The sequence below is a fragment of the Terrapene carolina genome, unplaced genomic scaffold (genome assembly GCF_002925995.2).
Source record: "Terrapene carolina triunguis isolate 2854851 unplaced genomic scaffold, T_m_triunguis-2.0 Scaffold66, whole genome shotgun sequence".
NCBI classification, from domain to species: Eukaryota; Metazoa; Chordata; order Testudines; family Emydidae; genus Terrapene; species Terrapene triunguis.
The window spans coordinates 78,988,500-78,998,461 of record NW_020664417.1 but is presented as its reverse complement, the minus strand read 5'-3'; positions in this window follow the sequence as shown (position 1 = coordinate 78,998,461).

The window sequence follows — 9,962 nt, the reverse complement described above, 5'->3', positions numbered from 1 at the left end:
CGATGACCTCTCGAGGTCCCTTCCAGTCCTAGAATCTATGAATCTATAAAACTCAATGAGACCCTTCCTGGAGGAGACTTTTAGCTTGCAGCCACCCTCGCATGAGACCCAGACACAGGAGAATTCTGTCTTTCAGGTTTTTCTATTGGCTCTCAGTCTAATTGTGCATCAAGAAAGTTCTCCATGAGGCCTAACTGCCTCTTCCATGAGAGTCACCTGATGGCAACAGACCCACTCCTTGGGTCCTGCCAGTAGGTTCCAGCAGAACTGTTCTAAAGTCACCGGCTCAACTGTTTCCATTGAGGAGTGTGTCTCTGGTTTCAACCAATGGGAGCAAAAGTCTCTTAGCCATTGGGCTACCACTGTAGGCCAGAAGTCTGAAGTAAATGGTTCCTGTCTCAATTGCCGGCAATACCCTTCTTCACTGATCCCTAGGCAACCAGTATAGTGACCGTGAGTATCCCATACTCTTTTGCCACAGTTACACCCAGAACACAGTATGCTGCCTGGGCTTCCCCTGTTAGATAGAGTGCTATCTTGGTGGCCCCTGCTTCCGGGAGCCTTGGCTACCCAATCAAAAGGTTTCTAAGAAGGCCTCGGGTCATTTTCTGGCCTCACCTTAGTGAGGACGTCTCCCTTCTGCATAGGTAACTGTGGCACCGCTTCAACCTGTGGGTCCTGGCCATCCCGCATCAATAGGCAAAGTATGAACTGCTGCTGGTTTTCCTGCTGTTTTTGCTGGAAATGCTTCTTCTGTAGTTGCAGCTGCTGACATAGCTGTTGCTGCTGTAACTGGTGCTGAACAAGGGTCTGCTTCAGCTCTTGGTGTTGTTGCTCTCCCATCCATTTTGTTAGAGCTTCAGTATCCACGTTTACCCGAGGCTGTGGCAAACTGTGCCTGAATTCTTCACCCATGTAAGCTAATGGACCTGATCAACAGCCTAGGATCAACAATCAGCCATACTCCGTTGCATTTTAGCCCCTTTCCTCAGAGATATAACAACACAAAACAAGGAATTTTAGAACAATACCAAGTGCAATAGCCCAGTTCTTGGCTGAGATTGTGGGGCCCTCTGGCCTCCAGCAACTAAAAAGTCTGGACCTCCCAAGCCTAAGGGATGGATACATAGGGCCTGTTTGCCCTTTTGCAACCTTCTACTGCAGCCACAGGAGAGTTTTATCTCATCTCAACGCTCTCCTAGTTCCCTACCCCCTCATGGATCTGAGGCCCTCCTCTATATCCTCCAGCTGGGAATCAGACCCAGTAATTAGGTGCTGTTCAGATAGTTCAGCTGATTGCCTACTGGACTTCCCTCCAGAACAAGTCTGGCTGCTCCCTGACCCTACTGGCCCTTAAAGGGCCAGATTGCCCTGTTAGTCCCCTACAGGGATACGGGTTATTATTTCGCTTACTCTCCCGGTAGGTCCAGTCACAGTCTGGCACAAAGTAACTGATCAAGAATGTAACAGCAGTCCAAAACCGGATTTTCAGAGTGCCTGAGATGTCTCAGTTTGACTTTTTAAAACAATGTTGTGAGCCCTCAGACCCTTCCGTAGGGCACGTGGACTAATCTTACTGGACCCAACCTGTTTCCCACTGCGTGCAATAAGTTCCTCTTAAAAGGTCTTGTTTTGAGGGCTTCAGTTAAGTCTTCCTTCCCAATTTAACGAGATGCTGAGCTAACACCATTTCCCCCACATGTGCCAAGGAAAGTTCTCCCATGATACATTCCAAAAGAATTCATAGAGATGCTTATAGTGCTGCGCTGTGAACTATAGGATGTTCCTCCAGAAGACTGGGCACCCACATGAGTGAGTGCTGTGCCAGTGTGGACACAGCAGCTCGACTATTATTTTGCAGTGTGGCCGCTCTCCTTCATGCTAGGCTAATGTGAGGGAGGTAGCTCGAGAGTAGATTACTTGAGTTAACTCTGCAGTGAAGCTGTACCTTTTAAGGAGGAAAGACCCATTTAAATTCTGCTCCCAAGGCAGGTTTTACTTTAGAGCATTTGCACTTTAGAAAGTTTCTTTCCTTGAAAAACATCCAAACTAACTGTCAATACATCCAAATTCAGATATAGGCCTTGACAGAAGTTTTGCTAAAAGGTAATTTGAGGAACTGGGTATTTTTCCCATATTGATTTATGTTTTCTGTGTAACTCTGGTTACTATTTTTTAAATAGTGTTTAATATCAATGTCTGTAGAGGAGATAAGATCTAAAACTGCACATATTAAAGAGAATGTCTGGCCAACGAGATAGGTTAAGAATTGTGGTGTTTCTAGCTGAGTGATTAGAATTCAGCCTAGGATGGAAGTGACTGAAAGATGGTACTTATCTGATGGCTTTTCAGTGACTTGTAGGAAACAAATTTGTTGCCTCAGTTCAGATTCTAGTGTCTTTGTCCCAAACTGGCACTCTAGCTAGTATTTTTAGCATAAGGCCAAGGAATGAATAGGCATGTGGACTATGGGCTTATCTACGCTTACCAGGGGATCAATGAGCAGCGACTGATGCATCGGCGGTTGATTTAGTGGGTCTAGTGAAGATCTGCTAAATCGACCGCAGATAGCTCTCCTGTTGACTCCTGTACTCCACTGGATCAAGAAGAGTAGACAAGACCCAAACAACCCTTTGACTCAGGCCTTGTCTGGACTACAGGGGAAATTCGATCTAAGCTACGCAATTTGAGTTACGTGAATAGCATAACTCAAATTGATGTAGCTTAGATCTACTTACCCACGGGATCCACACTACGCGATGTCGACAAGAGATGCTCTCCTGTCAACTGCCCCTACTCTTCTCAATCTGGTGAAGTACAGGAGTCGATGGGAGAGTGATCTGTGGTCAATTTAGCAGGTCTTCACTAGACCCGCTAAATCGACTGCTGATGCATCAATCGCCGCTCGTGGATCCCCGGCAAGTGTAGACAAGCTCTCAGTCTCTCTAGACCAGGGTCAGACAAGAGTGGGGATACTTGCACTACCTCTGTATCTGTTTGGTAACGGCCTGACCCAAAGCCCACTGAAGTCAATGGAAAGACTCCCATTGACTTCAGTTGCTTCAGATCAAGCCCTAAGATGAAAGACTTCAGTCTTGCAGGCTGTCAGTCTGACACCTTTTTACAAATATTGACATTTTTAAACACCCAAGAAAATAGAAGTGTTTGAAGTGGAGCCTGGATACCTAATATTTTTCTTGTGATTAGGTTTCAGATACTGCGCTGTGCTGGTACAAAGCCGCAATGTGCTAAAACAAAAAATTGCACTGACTTGTGTTTGAAAAGTTCCAAATCAAGTCACAGTGATACTGTATAAAAATAACTAAAATGGAAAATCATCAACAAAAAATGTTAAAATACCTAACACTAAATGATCTATGTTATTATTCCCAGAGTGATTAATGCACTGGCATTTTCCCAACCTGCTGTAATTTAATAGTCCATGTTTTTCTATAACAGAATCAAATATTATTTCATTATAAAAATCTGTGCTTGTTAACAAAAAAATTCAAATTAACTGTCAACATATGTTACTTTCACTTTTCAAATTAGAGTACACAAAATAGCTCTAATTGGTTTCCTGATTAATGACTGGATGGTAAGCAAGAGAATTACATTAAGAACAATTTCCAGTTTGCACTGGTTAGAAGGAAGTAAAAAAATATAATTTTTCAACAGGGATCAAATAAATCTACAGAACCCTATTTTTTTACAATACTGTGAAAATATGCAAGGCATCACATTGTAAAATGCTGGTTAGGTCACTGGAACGGGATGAATAAATACTGTTTGCCATATGAAATTGGTCAGTTAAATGAAGATCACAAAATTGTTTGTTTCTATATAAGGCTCATTTTTGTTGTAAAAAGAGCAATTTTAATTTACAGGGGCTTAAGGCAATTTTCCATCTAATTTTATGTTTTATAATGTCTGCTAAAACACTGGTGCCTTATTAGTTTGTGTGGTCGAATATATATTGTTTTCAAATTTCAAGGCCATTGGTTCATCTTGAGCAAAATGAAAACAGGCTTACTTTTTTTTTCTACGTGGTAAAAACATGCAGATTGCATCAAGGCAAGACTAAATTAACTCTGTCTTGGGTATATGTATTTGTACTGATACATGGACAGCTCCACGATTTATGTGTGTGTGGGGGGGGGGGTTATGGCTTAATCTCACTGTTCAAAAGCAACGATCCTTCCTATGCCAATCCCATCTGTGCAATCTCAGGACTAAGAGCAGGGTCAGGTAATTGAATGATGGAACAATAGAATATCTGGATGGACATACAGCATCATTTCCAGATCAAAAATACTTAACGTAATCACAGGGTTGAGACGCATGAGCCACACTCACACCTAGCCATGACCTGAAAGCCAGACCAGATGTAACAAAAGGCTTTTTCTTCATCCTGGAAGTCAGGATCTATAATTCTATGCCTATAAACCCTTGAAGACATCAGTTTATGGAAAACTGAAGCCACTGCACTCTCTTTCCTTCAGCCACACAGATGGATAAATGCCAGCCTTTGTGCTCAACCTCAATGCCTATCCCAATTCTGGTCTGTCTCTGTGGGGAAGGGCCACAAGCAGAGCGATCAGACATCAGCCCACACTCGAAAATGCACATGGATTCCTTTGGCCCCTTTGGCAAGTGTCCTTCCGCCGATTCTAACCCTAGTTTCCATCATGGCTGTAAGTCACACTGCTGACAAATCTCTTGTTAGGCTCTAACTAATCTATTCTGCACCAACTTTAACTGCCTTTCATTTTTATTTAGAAACATGTGACACTTTCAAATGGTGGAAGCCAATCTGTTTTCTCTCTCCTCATTCCTTCCATTTTCTCTCTTTCCTCAGTTCTCCTCTCATTCTTTCCCCATTATTTCTCTTGCAGTGCCCACCCAAACTTCCATCCCCACCTCTTTCACTCCTCTAATCACTCTTATTTTCAGGATTGACTTTGACAGGAAACAGGGTACCCCGTCATCTCCAACAAGGTGACTTGGCAGTCAGCTTTTAATGTGTTTCCAGAAGCAGAGATTTTTCTAGTTACCATGAAGGGGAGGACAAAGGGGACACACCCCCTACCCAGCTTTCAGGGAGGAGGAACCACAACTTCATCCCCTCTTGCTCCTATCAACTTTGATCAGGTGGTGGAATGGAGGGTGGGAAGAGAAAGTTATTCCATATACACTTCACTTCCTGCCTTCCTGTGGGGCTGCCTAATAGCTGATGAGCAAAGACTCCCTCGCCTTATAAGGCAGTGCCAGACTAAGCCAGCAGGGGCGCTAGAGAGAAAAGTCACACCTCCCTTCTATTGACTTTACTCTCAGTGGCCTTTGCACACTATGGGAGGAACAATGGACCCCTACCAGCTCATTTTCTAAAGTGGAGAAGGAAAGTACTGCTGGGAGGAGAGGAGACACCTTCTAGTGGGGAGACTTGACTGAGCACAGGGCAGAGCAGGACACAGTGGACTCAGAACCTTGAGAGGGACTCAGAGCCCTGGGAGGAGAGCACTATACATGGGCACGGGCGTACACACACACACACACACACACACACTTTTTATGGATTAAATAAAGGATGTGGTGCTCCTGGAGGGCTTTCTGTGGGGCCAGCTTTTTGTCATTTCCACCCCCCTCTCTCTCTCATACATACACACACACACACACACACACACACCAACTTTTGAGGCCAAAAAATGACTCCCATTTGTTCTCCCAACTTCTTTTGTAGCTGATCCTGGCTGTGTTTAGTCAGCTGGGAATAGAATCAGGGAAAAATACAAAATCCTGTCAGTGGTCTGACTAAAGAATTGCCTGTATACGCTTTACCACTGAGTCCTGTCTCCATCACTGCAAGAGAATATTACAACTCTTTGTGACTGAGTTTTCCAGTCTGAAAACTGGCAACAACTACATTTCCCTGCAAGACAAGTATTGTTCACTCATGAGGGATAAAGGCTTTGAGATGGAAGGTGCTGCAGAAATGCAAAGTATTAATCTAGATATCATAGCTAGCATGGTCAGGTACTCTGGTCTCTTGAAACTCTCTCCTCTCTCCATGATCACAAAAATAGAATGGTATAAACATTTAAAAATTTAGGCTTTAATTTTTTAAGCTAAGTAGGGTTTATTGTCATGCAGAATAATTGAAAAGGCAGATTTTTTTCCCTTGGCAAGAAAATTCTTGGAGCAGCATGTAAACAGACCTTCTTGTGGTATTAATATTACTCCATTTAGGTTGAAACAACGCAAGCAGAGACACATAAAATTGTGCTCCTAAAAAATGTAGTGTGGCAATAAATACTTTTACCACTTTTAATATATACTGTTAGCAACTTTGCCCCATTGCATAAAAGTGATACCAGAATACAAGCTAAGTTATATAAAGGTTACTGGAGCCATCAAACACTTATAATAGTGATCATTTCTGTTCCCTTGAATTTAGCCTGTTGCCCCTCACACTTCTTTGTAGTCTTTTCCAGATTTTATAACGGTTACAACTAAAGCTATAGAAAATAAGCATATTTCTTTAAAGCCCAGACCCTTAGGGTATGTCTACACTAAAATAAAACATCTGGGGCTGGCCAATGTCAGCTGAATCGGGCTCTCAGGCTGCAGGGCTATAAAATTGCGATATAGACATTTGGGCTTGAGTCTGAGCCCGAACATCTACATTGCAATTTTATAGCCTCACAGCTTGAGCCCTGAAAGCCCAACTCTGCTGACACAGGCCAGCCATGGGTGTTTTATTGCAGTGGAGACATACCCTTAGTTTTCAGCACCGCCTCTTCTCTGTGGCACTGAAGTTTTTACATAGATGCCAAAGTAAATCCCAGGTCAGGGGTATACTGTTGACCTCATCTAGCTATATCTACCTGTGCTTTATTTGCACTGAAGACATAGCTTCAGGCTTCCTTTATGTCCTTGGGTAAGTCAGTGGGATTTTTGGAATTCCTGGCTCCTTAGAAAATCAAGCCACATTTATTTTGATGCCTGTATAAAGATTGAGGTACCTAACACTTCTAATATTGCATTCAAAATCATTCATCAAGTCACCCAAAAATCAGGACGTTGGCTTAGAAATGAGATTTTAAAAATTAATGAATTTGGAGGTCTTTTATTTACCTTCAGGTTTTAGAACCATAGAGTTCACATTTTCCAGGTTTGGGCTTGAAACTTGTTAGTTGTTTTTTTTAAATGAAAGATGAAATTCTCACATGAGCATAGGACTACAGGAGCAGGGGCTTTAAGAAAATCACCAAATATTACGATTTTCACAATAAAAGCACAAGAGTTGACAACATTGCACATCACTGAAAATCAATTTTGAACTATAGAGTGACAAGGTAGGTGACGTAATATCTTTTATTGGACAAACTTCTGTTAGTGAGAGACAAGCTTTCAAACTTACATGGAGCACCACAGAGCCCTGTGGAAAAAGTAGTATATGATGATATAATTAAAGAGTATCATAATGCATACAACAGAGGAGCTGAATTAAGGTTATGGGCAACCTAAATTCTGACACTTCCTAATTTTTGAGCACTTGACTTTGCAACCTCAATCATTTTTTTTTAACAGTTTAAAATTAGGTAGATAGATGTGGCTACCTATAAGTAAAAATAATAAAAAATAATTATCAAAAACCATTAAAAATTCTAACCATTAAAAAGTTGGAAATAAAAAATGTAATGTAAATCAATATTTAAATACACTTTTTGTACATTAATCTTACAAAAGTCTAGCCATTTGAAAATTAATATTAGACATTTCAGTAACAACTTTAATTTAGACTCACCAGGATAACTACCAAGAAATATAGTGCTTCTGTTTTTGTTATGGAAGGACAGTGGGGAAAAAAAAACATAAGCACTTGTTTAATTGTATAGAACATGGTCCAGTGCCCATCAAAGTCAATGGAAAGACTCCCATTGACTTCAAAGGGCACCAAATCAGGCCCATATAGCACTAATATGTCTATCTCTAATGTGTGTGTTTGTGTCTTGCCTCAGGATTACCCTTCCATTGTATACCTTCCGTCTTCTGAATACTAATATTTTAATCAGCAAAGTATGTAGCTATTACACAAAGAACAGTCTTTTGTATCCAATATTGAATTATAGATAGGTAACTAGTAAGTATCTTCCTTCAGTACATCGTCTAGAAAGGTATGTATATAATACGTTCTAATTTTCATACTGTTTAATATTATAGAACGTTTAATTGTGACATTCTTGTTATTATTTTTCTATCATTTGTTCCTTACTTAAGCAACCAATTATTTTAAATTACCAATTATTTTTGTTTGAGAATTTCCTTGTTTTTAAGTTGCATTAAAAGCATAAATGTGGCTCCTGCAGGATTTACAGGATCTGCCTGGGGCTCCTGCAAGCTTTGGACTTCAGTACATGAAGCTTTTTTCATTGGCAAACTCCAGCTCTCCTTTTGCTCCAAGCTTCCTCTCCTTGTTCAGACAAAAACAAATCTGAGGTCTTTGCAATTACAGTTTTGTGTTTCATTGTTTCTTAGTTATATGCTTAAAATTCACATTTTAAAAACCTGGCCCTAGACGTTGCCTCTGAAAACTAGGGATCTGTGATGAGGTGTACTCCCCACACTGGCCCTGAGAGAGTAGAATTAGCCCAGAAGGGCCCAATCAGTCCATTAAGCTGCAGATGGGGGAAGATTTAGGCTGTGTGGAGGGTGCTAATTAGTAGGAAGCTTACAATGTGACCTGGCTGGAGGGAAGAGTCACGTTCCGTACTGCAACTCAGTAAGCAGGAGCAGAGCTGCAATGGTGGAAGAGAGGAAAGAGGTGCTGAACTCGGCCCCAGAATTGCCAGAAGGGGGTGCCACTCAGTGACAGGGTCAAAACTTGCCATAGCACAAGCAAGCCAGGTCAGCAAGGGAGTGCGGAAAAGCTGGCACATCTCTCTGATGCAAAAGGAAAGCTGCTGGACCAGGGCAATGCACTGTGTGGTGCATTTTGTTGATCCTCTGAGCAGGAGCAGTGCATGTACCCCTTAGTCACTTTGCAGCTGAGAACACTCTTTAGACCATACCTCGGTGGGGATGTGGTCAGCGGTGGCTCCAGGCACCAGCGCTCCAAGTGCGTGCCTGGGGCGGCAAGCAGCAGGGGGGAAGGGCCTGCCGGTCCCTGCGAAGTCAGGCAGCCTTCGGCGGCTTGCCTGCGGGAGGTCCACGGGTCCCACGGATTCGGTGGCAATTCGGCGGTGGGTACGCCGAATCCGCGGGACTGGGGACCTCCCGCAGGCAGGCCGCCGAAGGCAGCCTGCCTGCCTGCCGTGCTTGGGGTGGCAAAAAAGCTAGAGCCGCCCTGGGTGTGGTGTGTGGTCTGGCATATTATCTTCGTATCTTTCCTAGCGCACTGTTGAATATGATGGAGAAGTTCTACATGACAGCCAAACCATGGTTGTGTGGGGTTTTGTAGTTGCCTACACCCTTTTTGTCTCCTCCGGAGCAACACAAGCAAGGGCAGGATTTACGCCTGTGTATGGAACAACAAATAATAAAAAACCAAGAGTAAGTGAGCATGGTAAAAACAGGCAAAAAGAAGAAAGCAAAACCTTAACAAAGATCAATGGCGATGAAGGTCAATGAGCTGGTTGGTGGTTAGCCTTTGGCTGTGTGAATAAAGGACTTCGACCATTTAGACAGTGCTTTTTCTAGCAAGGTTATACTCTTACAAAATATCACTGTGCCACCCAGCTTGCAAGCATAAAGCCAGGAATAAAATGACACTTTTTGCCAGTTGCTATATAATTTTCAGTGGCCAAATGGCAACTGGCAGCTAATTGTTATCGCAATGAAACTAGAAACAAACCTCTTGGTGTGACTATATTGACTGTTTGTTATATTCTCCCCTGAAATACTGCAGGAACTCCTGTTAACTGCAGAGTCAAACAGGGTTCTCAAGCCACGTCTACACTACA